This window comes from Pistacia vera, unplaced genomic scaffold (genome assembly GCF_008641045.1).
Source record: "Pistacia vera cultivar Batoury unplaced genomic scaffold, PisVer_v2 Contig615, whole genome shotgun sequence".
NCBI classification, from domain to species: Eukaryota; Viridiplantae; Streptophyta; class Magnoliopsida; order Sapindales; family Anacardiaceae; genus Pistacia; species Pistacia vera.
In genome coordinates this window covers 21,337-32,662 of record NW_022196463.1, presented here as the reverse complement: position 1 = coordinate 32,662, position 11,326 = coordinate 21,337, and the positions used below count along the sequence as shown (strand labels likewise).

The window sequence follows — 11,326 nt, the reverse complement described above, 5'->3', positions numbered from 1 at the left end:
AAATATCATGAATAAGATTGTTCCAATTCTCCTCAAAGAAATGCTTGTGTTGTAATCTCAAGTTTTTAACAATCTTGTTATTTATAACATTTTACAAGATTTAATGATCGGATATATTATTTTCGTTTTGTGAAGTGCTTGAGTTATGAAAGTACTATCACAATTGGTCAAATTTCCCTTTTATATATTTTATGAATATGTAAAAGGGCGATCAGGGGCTACATCAGTAAAAGATAAACAAAAAAGACTCTATTTAAATTAAAAAGAGAGCGATCACTGGTCTTCATTTCTAGGATCCTTGGTCGTGACCTCTTAGTCGTTTGGCTAATCGCCAACCTATCGCCAACCTCCGGGTTATCTGCTCTATCTTTAGGAATGTTCATTTCTGGCTGATCACTCTACCAGGCAAGCTCTTGTTCCTCTCGCTCTTCGACCTGGAGCATAGAAACGAGGGTGGCTTGGTACTCATCAGTGAGGTCAGAGATATCCATGTGTGGATTTCTTGGCTACAAGCTATAAATAACTTATATTGCCCAGTCAGCAGCCTTTCTCTCAAACTCTGGGTTCTGCCGTTTCATCTGCTCGGTCAGTGAAGTGACTCTCCCCTGAGCCAACTCGAGATCTATCTGCCATGCCCTTTTTTGTTTTTCTAAGTTTTCCCATAACTCATCCCAAGTCATTTTTGCTGCTTTTTCGGTTCCATGCTCATTCGCAGCTCATTTTCTCTCTGGCCAACTCTTTGGTGATTTCATCATTGTCCGTTGGAGCTCCTTGTTATCATTATCTTTCTTCTCAAGCTCGGTCTTTTGAAAGTCAGTTGCTTGTAGAGCAGAACTCTTCTCTATTAGGTACACGTTTACCTGAATATGGGAAGCCTTCGCCTCTGCATCTAAAGCCATGAGATTGTGCTTCAATTTGACATTTTCCTCCTTCAATTCATGGAGTTTTCCAGCATAATTGATCTTCATCTTTTGTTGGGCCACATTCAGGGTGAACAAAGACTGCAATGGAAAAGGAATATAAAATTAGTTTTTTAAGATCTTAAAAAACTAGGAGGTCATCTTGTAAGGAAAAGTTCTCGAAGAAAGCATATCATTTTTACGTGGCTTTGCAATTGGAGGGTGGTGGTCACCAAGTCGATGGGTCGAGAAGTAACAAATCTATCAAAGGTTGTGGCAAGTTGGCATTCTAGGAGGGTGTGGACCCTAGTTAGTAAATACAGGTATGACAAAAAAACAATACGGGAATTTTATGGGTATGATATGGCAAATGGTGAAAAATATGTTTGTAAAAATTTGGCTATAAAATTCGAATATGGGAAAAATATAGTACGGGTATATACAGGTTTAATACGGTACATTATCAATAATACAATTTGAGAAATACAACAATATTAATCCTAATTTTAGTACTTTTTATGATCATTGAATTTATCCTCCTTTGTTTTTCCTTATAGGTGTATGATTTATATCTTTTCTAATTATAATATTTTAGTTTATAAAAAATTATATTATTTGATTCGTAATTAATTACTACAAATATTATAGAAGTTGACCAATTATTAAACAAAACAAACAATTTTATTTGTCATTAAGTTGGAGAAGAAGAGATGAAGAATACTTGTTGAAGAAGAAGAGTGGTAGAGGCACCAAAAAAGAGAAGAAGAGCGGAAGAAGGCACAAAAAAAAAAGTGGAAGAGATTAAGAGGGTGCCAAAAGAAAGAAGAGGGCGCCAAAAAAAAGGAGGGAGGAAGAAGGCACAGAAAAAAAGAGAGGAAGAGGGCGCCAAAAAGAGACTAACGTCATTTTGACCAAAAAAAGACTAAGCCCAAAACGATGTCGTTTTGGCTCATTAAATAAAAACAAATTATTTTCAAAAATACATCCGAATCATATAGGAATTATATGCAAATTATATTGCTGGGGCATATAATTTGGCTGTGCTTATAAAATATGGGAATTCACGTTTTATGCGTGAACTATACGGTTGGGCATATAATTCGTGTATAAAACGTGAATTTACAAATTAGGGAATGTAGACCACCAGCCGCAAGTGGTCCAGTAGTTTCCCTAATAGATCCAACACTGACTAGTCTAGCCTAGCCTAGCCTAGTGAGGATAGGATCCCATTTCGAGCCGTGGTTCGTCTGCTTCTTCTTGAGCAGTCGTGATTGACCCTTCTTCCCTTCACGAACTCCCGAGGGCAATCGAAGTCCCAAGAGCCTCTTTTGAGACCGCCCCCGCAGAGAAGACCTAATAAGGCTGAAGCCTATTAGCCAATACCCTAAAGCCTTCTGATTCAGAATCAGTTTCTTCTTTGGTAGGTATTTATTTTCTTTTCTTGGTCTTTTGACCTGTGGTCTTCTTCTTTGAAGCGTGAGTAGCCGCGGGCCAAGGAGCTTCCTCACGTCGCTCAGAGAGTTGTTGCCCTTTGGCACCAATTCTTATCCCTCTCGTCGGGATATCGCCAAAGGTCACTTCGGCTAGCTCAGTTGGATTAATCCTAGGGAAGGTGAGCTCCCCAGTTTTCTTCTATGTCTTCGGGGCCCTTGGTACCATGGTAGTTGCATGGCATGAAAAGGCATCAGCAAAAAGAGTCTTCCTTTGTTAACAAAGACTTAAAGTTTTGTTGCGTGAGAAATACCTACGTGTTGGAGCTTCCAAAGATGCCTCAGGGCTGAAAAAATCGTACTTTTGCAAATTGGTGGTGGTCATGAGCAGCTTCGCATTTCGACTTTGGTTGGGCAATCGATCAAATGCCTTGATGCGACTGAAATCAGCTAGCGCCGACAACCTAGTTGTTTTGTTTTTTACAAGAAAGCAAAAGATTCATTAGCCTTATTTATCAAGAAAGAGTTAAAGGACGAGCAGTTTGGAAATTAAATGAAAAACCTACTTGGTTCATTAAATTTATGGATTCCATCATACTTAAAGAAGAAACACTTGGTGTCGTAAGCCCCGACATTGCTGGGGTAACTAAATATCCCTCCTTCGATCGCTGATCGTTTGGAGAGATAGTATGAATCCTTATCTTTACTCTTCTTTATGTAGTAAGCGCAGCCAAGTTCTACCGCTGTTGGCTCACCGAAGTTGTGCTCGCCAAACGTGATATACATAGCAACTGCTATCATATACGCATATGACATTAGCTAGAATAATGCAATCTGAAAATCGTCAAGGATTAGCCTGATGTAGGGGTGGAGAGGTATCCTTCCTCCACATTTGAAGATCGCCTTTGAGATCACAGCCATTCCCTCGAGAGAATCTTGAGCAGTGTCGACCTATATCGATACACATTTATGTTGATCACGTACTAGTCTAGTGCTTTTTGGATTTCATCCTTCGTGACCGTTGTTTGTACCACTTGCCTAGGGCCTGTTGAGGTGCCCGATGGTTGCAAGCGTCCCTCTCCGTTTGTCTCCGCCTTAGGGGTGTCCATTGCTCTTAGAGTTTGAAAATGTACGACATGTAAAGGTGACTTAGTCTCCATTTACATTGCCCTGTACGATGACTCAAAAGAGTAAAAAATACCCTGGTTTCTCTTCAATAAAATTCTTAAGGGTGGTTTTCTAAAAATCTATGCCCTAGGTTTCAACTCTTAAGAGTGTTTCTTTTTAACACAACTCGAGGATGTTCATTGTCTATATCTATCAAACGTCTATGCCCATCATTACTGTAAAAACTAAGTTTTTTAACATAAATGAAAAAGAGAAAAGGAAAAGAATTTTCTTTACCTCTTGGTTGCTGAGAATAGATGTTCTATCGTACTAACGAGTGCGCATTAACCAGGGAAAGGATGAACTAATCTCTTGAGTGTAAAAAAGCTGTTTTTCTCTCTGAAAGTTTAAGTTCTGTGAAAAACTTAAAATGGGCTTAGGGTTTTATATGGAGGAAGACGACGCTTGGTTTTCTTTTATAAGTGATGTTTGGGTGGGACGCTAACAGCCGTTGATCGTGATCTCATGTCATCAATCTATGCAAAGAGTAACCATCACGCTTCGTAGAAATAAATCAGTGTTTACCTTCATCGAAATTGCCAGACAGTGTGATTATCTCCTCCACATTAAATAAGCTCTCATCCGCATCTAATGCTTTAAAAAAGAATGTCGTTTCAGCATGGCTTGCATTTAATGCTCATGGATGGCATTCATTACGCAGAGACATGTTTGTCAGATAAAGCTTATTTTATTGATTAAGACAGTTGTCAAGCGCAACGGATAACATCTGAAGAGGTCGTTCGAATAAAACACTCTTCTTTTCGTCTCAAGCTCAAAGCGAGATGGTTCTCAGTTTTCGACAACAAAATACCCTATGTGTTTTCAGGTCGCTAAAGTCAGATAGAGCTCAAAACGCATCGTTATATCACTGAGCAAGATCCGTCATGGGTCGTTGAACCTTTTGAGACGATCGCCTCAGGTCGCTTGTGTAACCCTCGAAGATTCACGTCGTGGCCTTTTTCCAGTTCATTGGTCAAGTAAAGCTATTAGCCCCCTATCGTTCATAATAAGGTGATTGTTCTCAAATGATGGCTCGGGCAAACACTACTCGTAACAAGTCAGGTCGTGGCATAATCATGAAGTTCTCAAGATTTAATCCTTGAACCTTAAGAACTGGGGAGCTTTTGTTATGCCTAAAAAGTCAGGGCTGACGTAAGCTTACGTTAGTAATCACCAATTAGAGTTCAAGTAGGCTTTGCACCATCCAGGAGTTGCCACGTCACTCTATGACAAAAAAAGTATGGATGTTACCAACTTGGCAAACTCAAGTCTTGCCTATGAGTGAATAAGGGCTACACACCTGTCCAAACCCTAGGTAATTTGAGGATATTACCCAAGTTATTGGCCAATAGGACGCAAGGAAGGACTTGCGCGGAACCTACCCACTTGCGGATTTGTAATTATTACCTTGAATTCCTCTACTATAAATAGAGAACTCACCCTTTCATTTTCGGGATTCTCAGACAAAAACCCTCATTCTGATAATAATCTTTATTTTCAGAGCAAAGACAACATAAGAGAAAGAGACTAATTTAATATTCAACCTGAATATTCAGTTACTGTATCTTCGCCTGCTATTCACTATATGTGATCTCTTGTAATCTCTTATATATAAAATAACAGTGGATGTAGGATTTGCTTTAAGCATCCGAACCACTTTAAAAATCATATTTCATTTATTATTCGGTCTTTGCATTAGATTGTCATATTTATTCACGTGTAATTTCTAAGAGCTACTTAGCACTTTGCACGTGCAAGTCGCTGTGTCAAAATCTAGCATCAACAATTTGCATGGTTTTTCAAACCTTAAATTAGTCACATGGATCTTTTATAGATGATTGTAATCTCTCATATATAAAATAACAGTAAATGTAGGATTTACTTTAAGCATCCGAACCACTTTAAAAATCATATTTCATTTATTATTCGGTCTTTGCATTAGATTGTCATATTTATTCACGTGTAATTTTTAAGAGCTACTTAGCACTTTGCACATGCGAGTCGTTGTGTCAAAATCTAGCATCAACAATTTGCACGGTTTTTCAAACCTTAAATTAGTCACATGGATCTTTTATAGATGATTAAAATGGTTATAAATTAATATTTGAATATTGAGAAATTTCTTATTTTGGCAGGGACTTTACTGAGAAATTTCTTACTTCATTTGTTTTTTTATGTATGTAGATATTTTGTAGCAGCATTATCGGTTGCTTGCTTGTACAGTATCATAACTACACTTGCATCGTTCTCACTCATGTTGAAGCCTGCTGTTCGCAACATGTTCTTCCTCCATTTTGCATTTTTGGACGAGCTAACATCAATTAAAATTATTTTTAATGTTGATCCCAATAGTGTTTTTAAAACTTTATAAAAAGAAAATTAAAAAAATGGTTTAGTCAGTCACCTTATCAATCAAAACCATAAAAAATAAACAAAACTTTCAGAGCATCCATGCACTTGCTTAAAATACCGAATTTGTGTTGACGACAATGAAAATTAACACAAACAATTTAAATTTAACAATGAAATTAATATTGTAAAATGGTACAGTTGATTTTGGGGGTGGTAGCTTCAGCGACGGGATGGCAGCCAGCTTCGAAGCATATAACGGATTGAGGGGCAGCCATCATGTTGGGTGGTCAAAAGTGTGCCCTACTTACGACAAGTTTTGTGTTCATGTAGGAACCTCCGCTGCTATGTCACTACTCGGTGCTCGCCTCCTTTATTCTTGTTTTCCTCATTATGCTTTCCTTTTTCTCTCTTTACAAACGGGCTCTTCATGAAATTAAATCAACCTAACTAGCCATGCACGTGATTCCTCAGATCATCTTCAGAGATCGTTGCGAAATTCTTGCCTAGCGTTTTGTTTAATGCTGTTCTTAATTACTTAATGTTTCACCTCTTAAGGTTAGACGCTGTTCTTAATTACTTAATGTTTCACCTCTTAAGGTTAGACATCTTTTTTTCTTTTGAATGTATAGAGTTTGTTTTTCAATGAGTTTACCGATCTATATAAGGCTCCCTTATCCACGATTTTCTTTGATCTCATGTGTTATATTTTTATATTGTATTTCTCATGTGTTATATTTTAGAGCTATATTCTCATGTGTTATATTTGTAATTCAGTACTCGTTGTGTAGCTATATTCTCATGTTTTATATTTTTATATTGTATTTCTTTGTAAGTTTTGTTCATTTTCCTATCTAAAATTGGTTTAGACTTCACCATATTTGGACCTCTATTTCTTGATTCGTTCCATTTTTTTTCACATGGTTCAATAGTTTCATATGCTTTTTAGAGATGGCAAATGGGTCGGTTTAGAACATGTGTCCACCTGAAACATGATTGGGGTTTATCTATCCATCTTCGAACCCGTTTTATTAAATGACGGTATTTTAGAGCTCTAAACATGAGTTAAATCGTCATTTAAAGATAATAACGTAACCAGTGTAGTTGAAATATGCCTCCATTATCTATATTGTATAAAAAAAATATGACACAAAAGATACACATATTTATAATATATATAAGATTTTATCATTTAATCTTTTAATGGAGCACCATTAGTAAGATCCAACGGTTGTTGTTGGGCCTAAAATGGGCCAGCAATAGAGCCCCAAATATGATCACTAGAATACAAAAAATTTATTAAAATTTTTTATATTGAAAATTGTCTTACAATTTCTTATAAGTTTATATATAAGAGTTTGTACACGTAATAATATGTCACATGATTTTATGACTAAATATGTCTAATAAAAAAAATCTTGATATTTTAAGAATTAAAATTAGCAAAATACGATTGTATAGGAGAATTTCTCTTTTCCAAAAGTATGAAAAAAAAAGTCATTTATATGCTAAGATATTTACAATGACATTTATACTCTCTCCCTATTTTGTTAACGAATATCAATAAAATCCTGGGAGGGGTTGACTATTATTGACTAAAAGGTTGGCTTCCCATGTTAATATTTTTCGTACTACATAGTACGAGACAAACCGTAGACGGAGTGAGGTAGGGGTTACTTGACCCTCTTTGACATCGAAAAACTTTCAAAAATATATATGTTTCAAAATTTGAAATTTCACACAATTATACTAATAAAATATATCAATTAATTTTTTAAAATTTTCATTATCTCACAAATACATTTAATAAATTTTACGCTAAATTTATGTTTTTTTTATTTAATTATACAAAGAACAAAATTAATAAAGTTTGTATACTTTTTCATATATTTTATAAAATAAAGATACTTTCTAAAATTAGTTTGTCAAATTAATATTTTGATACATTATTCAAGGGGTTCAAATATGATAGTGAAACTATAATAAAGGCCATAATACATGAAAGCTATATAAAATTTTAAATATATTTATTCATAGAATTTCAATTGTAATTCAATTTGGAAATGCTGGTATTTGTGTTGGTATAATAACTTGTTCATTACTAGATTTTCTTGGTTGTATTTTATACTTGTTGAGCAATGTAAGTTTGTTTCATATCATCAAGGACACTTGAAATAAATTAATTATATATAATATTATAAATAAAATTTTCTATTTTAATGCAATTTATGTCCAATATATTTGTATATAATTTCAAATACAATAGAATAGTTATGATTAACTAACATTTTGACCCCCTTAAATGAGTTTCTAACGGTTGGAAGAGGAGCATTTATCTCAAGGCTAAATAGAAGGAATTGAGAAGAGAAGTGTTTGGAAGAGATTATTACTATTGCTTCTCAAATTTGGTTGGTACAAAATGGCTAGTGTCACCTCCTTTTATAGTGCTTAAGGGAGCCTTATACACTGTAATTCCCAACTACCATCTATTTTAATAAATATCATCTATCATCTTTCGCAATTAATAATACCTAACAACTTTTTAATAAATGAGATATTTTTACATGATTTTTTTAGTTACAAGTACAAGACTTATTATTTGGACTAAATATATGGTCAAACATGGATTTTACATTAGGCTTGGTAAAAAATATTAAACTAACAATATATATAAGTTTAAATGATACAAATCAAGTTTAATATCCATCACTACCTAAGTCTAGAGGTGGGAAAGGCCCAGGCAGACCTGGGCTTGGGCCCTCAAGGTTCTGGCCCAATTTGGCCCAGTCCTTGAGGGCCCAGGCCCAAATCATGTATATATATAGAAACTAAACTTTCTTGTCCCTTGGTAAATCCACAATATCTAGCTAACAACAACTTAATTGACTTGAGATATGCAATATATATATATTATGTGTCAAGTCAATGAAGTTGTTATTAGTTAGATAGTAAGGATCTATCAACGGACAAGATATTTTCTAATATAATCCAAAATCTTAAAGATTATTATTATAATTAATATAAAATTAATCAGTTTTTTGTCTGGAAAGAAAGGGTTGTTATTGAAACGTTATGTCTCGAGTCAATTAAGTTGTTATTAGTTAGATAGTAAGGATCTATCAATTGACAAGATATTTTCTAATATCATCCGAAATCTTAAAGATTATTATTATAATTAATATAAAATTAATCAGTTTAGTTTGTCCGAAAAGAAAGGGTTGTTATCGAAACGTTCTTTAAAACACCCATTACTACAATATTTTGCATTCTTTTCAAAGAAATAGTAACGTTCACATGAGGCAAAATTGCTTTCAACGGTAATCGTACAGTGCAAAAGATTTTATTTTATTTTATTATTTTTTTTTTTTTGTGTTGAAAAAGTCAGGATTTTCTTTTTAAATTAGTGAAGTTGGTAAACTGGCTTTTTGCTTGATATTAAATTTTAAATGTAGATGTTTAAAGAATGAATTTTAAAAAAAAGAAATTATTTGTTCACCCTTATTTTTGAGTATATTAAGTTAGGTTAATTGATTTCTTTTGTGTTTGTGCAACATATTTTGTGGCAACATTATCGGTTGCTTGCCTATACAATATCAGAACAACGCTTGCATCGCTCTCAACCATTTTGAAGCCTGCTTTCTCAAAGAAGTTGTTGCTCCATTTTGCATTTTGGGACGGGGTAAGTTTAATTAATTAATTATTTCTGGGTGATCGAGTGGTTTGATTAAGACTCTTGGATGTATTATTTAAGAGGTCTTGAGTTCGAGTTTCTCCTTGGTTACTAATAGAGGTAGCCACTGGAGCTCTTACCCGACTGATGGTTTTTGAATCCCGAGGGATTAGTTGAGATACACGTAAGCTAGCCTAAACACCCCGGTCAAAAAAAAAAAAAAAAGTTTAATTAATTAACTCTCTATATATTAGACATAACTAATTCCTTCATTTGATTTAATTTCTATAATAAATAGAATACTAATTAGCTTCAACATTGCGTTCTCCTCCTCATAATTATTGTTAAAAAAACTATTAACATTTTATAAAAAGAAAATTCAAAATAAATGCTTGATTTTAGTCGCTCAACTCATCAGTCAAAGTCCTAAAAAACAAACAAAACTTTAAGACTACTTAAAAATCATTATTGATTGTGATAATTAATGTGTTAATTATGCTTTGTCGTCGACGAATATGAAAATCAAAATAGTTAATATTAAGTATAAAAACCTGAAGTGCTTGTTAATATTTTCAGGGTTGTTTTTGTAAAGTTTGTAACTACACTAGGGTTGTTTTTGTAACAAAGCAAATCTTTAGTGATACTGTGCGTTTTGATATAACCACCATTATAAATATTTCCCGCCTTCTGTAAAAGAATTTCAAGAAATACAGATTTCATTTTTTACTTTTCTACTGATTTGTTGCTCTTTAATTTTTCCTTTGAGTTAGTTACGTTCTTGTTTTTGCTTCTTCAATCCTTTCATGGTATCAGAGCCGTAGACAAGCGTCAATGGCCAACTCGATTCCTGAATTCTCTAATTTCAGTTCTAAACCTGAATCGGAATTAGCTACTGTTTCAAGCTTTGGAAATTTAGTTGTTCATTCAGTTCTTCCTGCTCTTTTTGTGAAGTTGATCGAGAAGAATTACAGCTACTGAAGGTCACAAGTCTTTCCTTCTCTTGTATCTCATGGCCTCGATGGATTTATCACTCGTGAGAACATCTGTCCTCCTATGTTCTTAATTGAAAAATCTATTGAAAATGAAGAATTGATCAAGAAACCAAACCCTAAGTTTTACAATTGGAAACATATAGATTAGTTTCTAGTTAGTTGGTTATTTGCATTCATTTTTGAATCTATGTTCAGACATGTAGCTAAGTGTGTGAATGCCTATGAAATTTGGAATACATTAGGGCTTCATTTTCAATCAATTTCGAAAGCCCAGGACACTACACCTAAGAAATATGCTACAAAACACTAAAAATGACTCCTTAAGTATAAATGAGTACGTTTTAAAGATGAAGGAGTTAGGTGATGAACTTGTGACTAGCAGAGTTAATGTTAGTGATGAAGAGTTAGTTTTGTACATTTTGGATGGTCTTGGACCAGAATATAACGCTGTAGAGGCAAGTTTGACATATAACAGTAACACAACAAGTATTCAGGAAGCCCAATTTGTGCTCTATAAACATGAATTATGGTTGGAAAGACAGAATAATGCATTGACCAACTTTCATGAACATCTTACCTCTATACTGATTGCCTCCAAGTAGAATTATGTTGAGTCTTCTATAAGTGTACCTACTGCAGGTGGAAATTCGTCTTAGAACAACTCACAAATGTTACAGTCAGGAATTTTAGGTTACACTCCACCTTCAGATTTTGGTTATCAACACAGTATTTCACCTGGTGTGTTTGTGAATCAATCAAATCATGCTATAGGAGGGAATGTGAATTTTATGAACAATGGTTATCTAGGAGGTAATTTCG

General features: G+C 34.4%; 1 pseudogene; it reads left to right on the top strand.

The window, feature by feature from the left end:
- Positions 1-1,139: 1,139 nt before the first annotated feature.
- Positions 1,140-6,399, top strand: LOC116110828 (annotated as a pseudogene).
- The last annotated feature ends 4,927 nt before the right edge of the window (positions 6,400-11,326 follow it).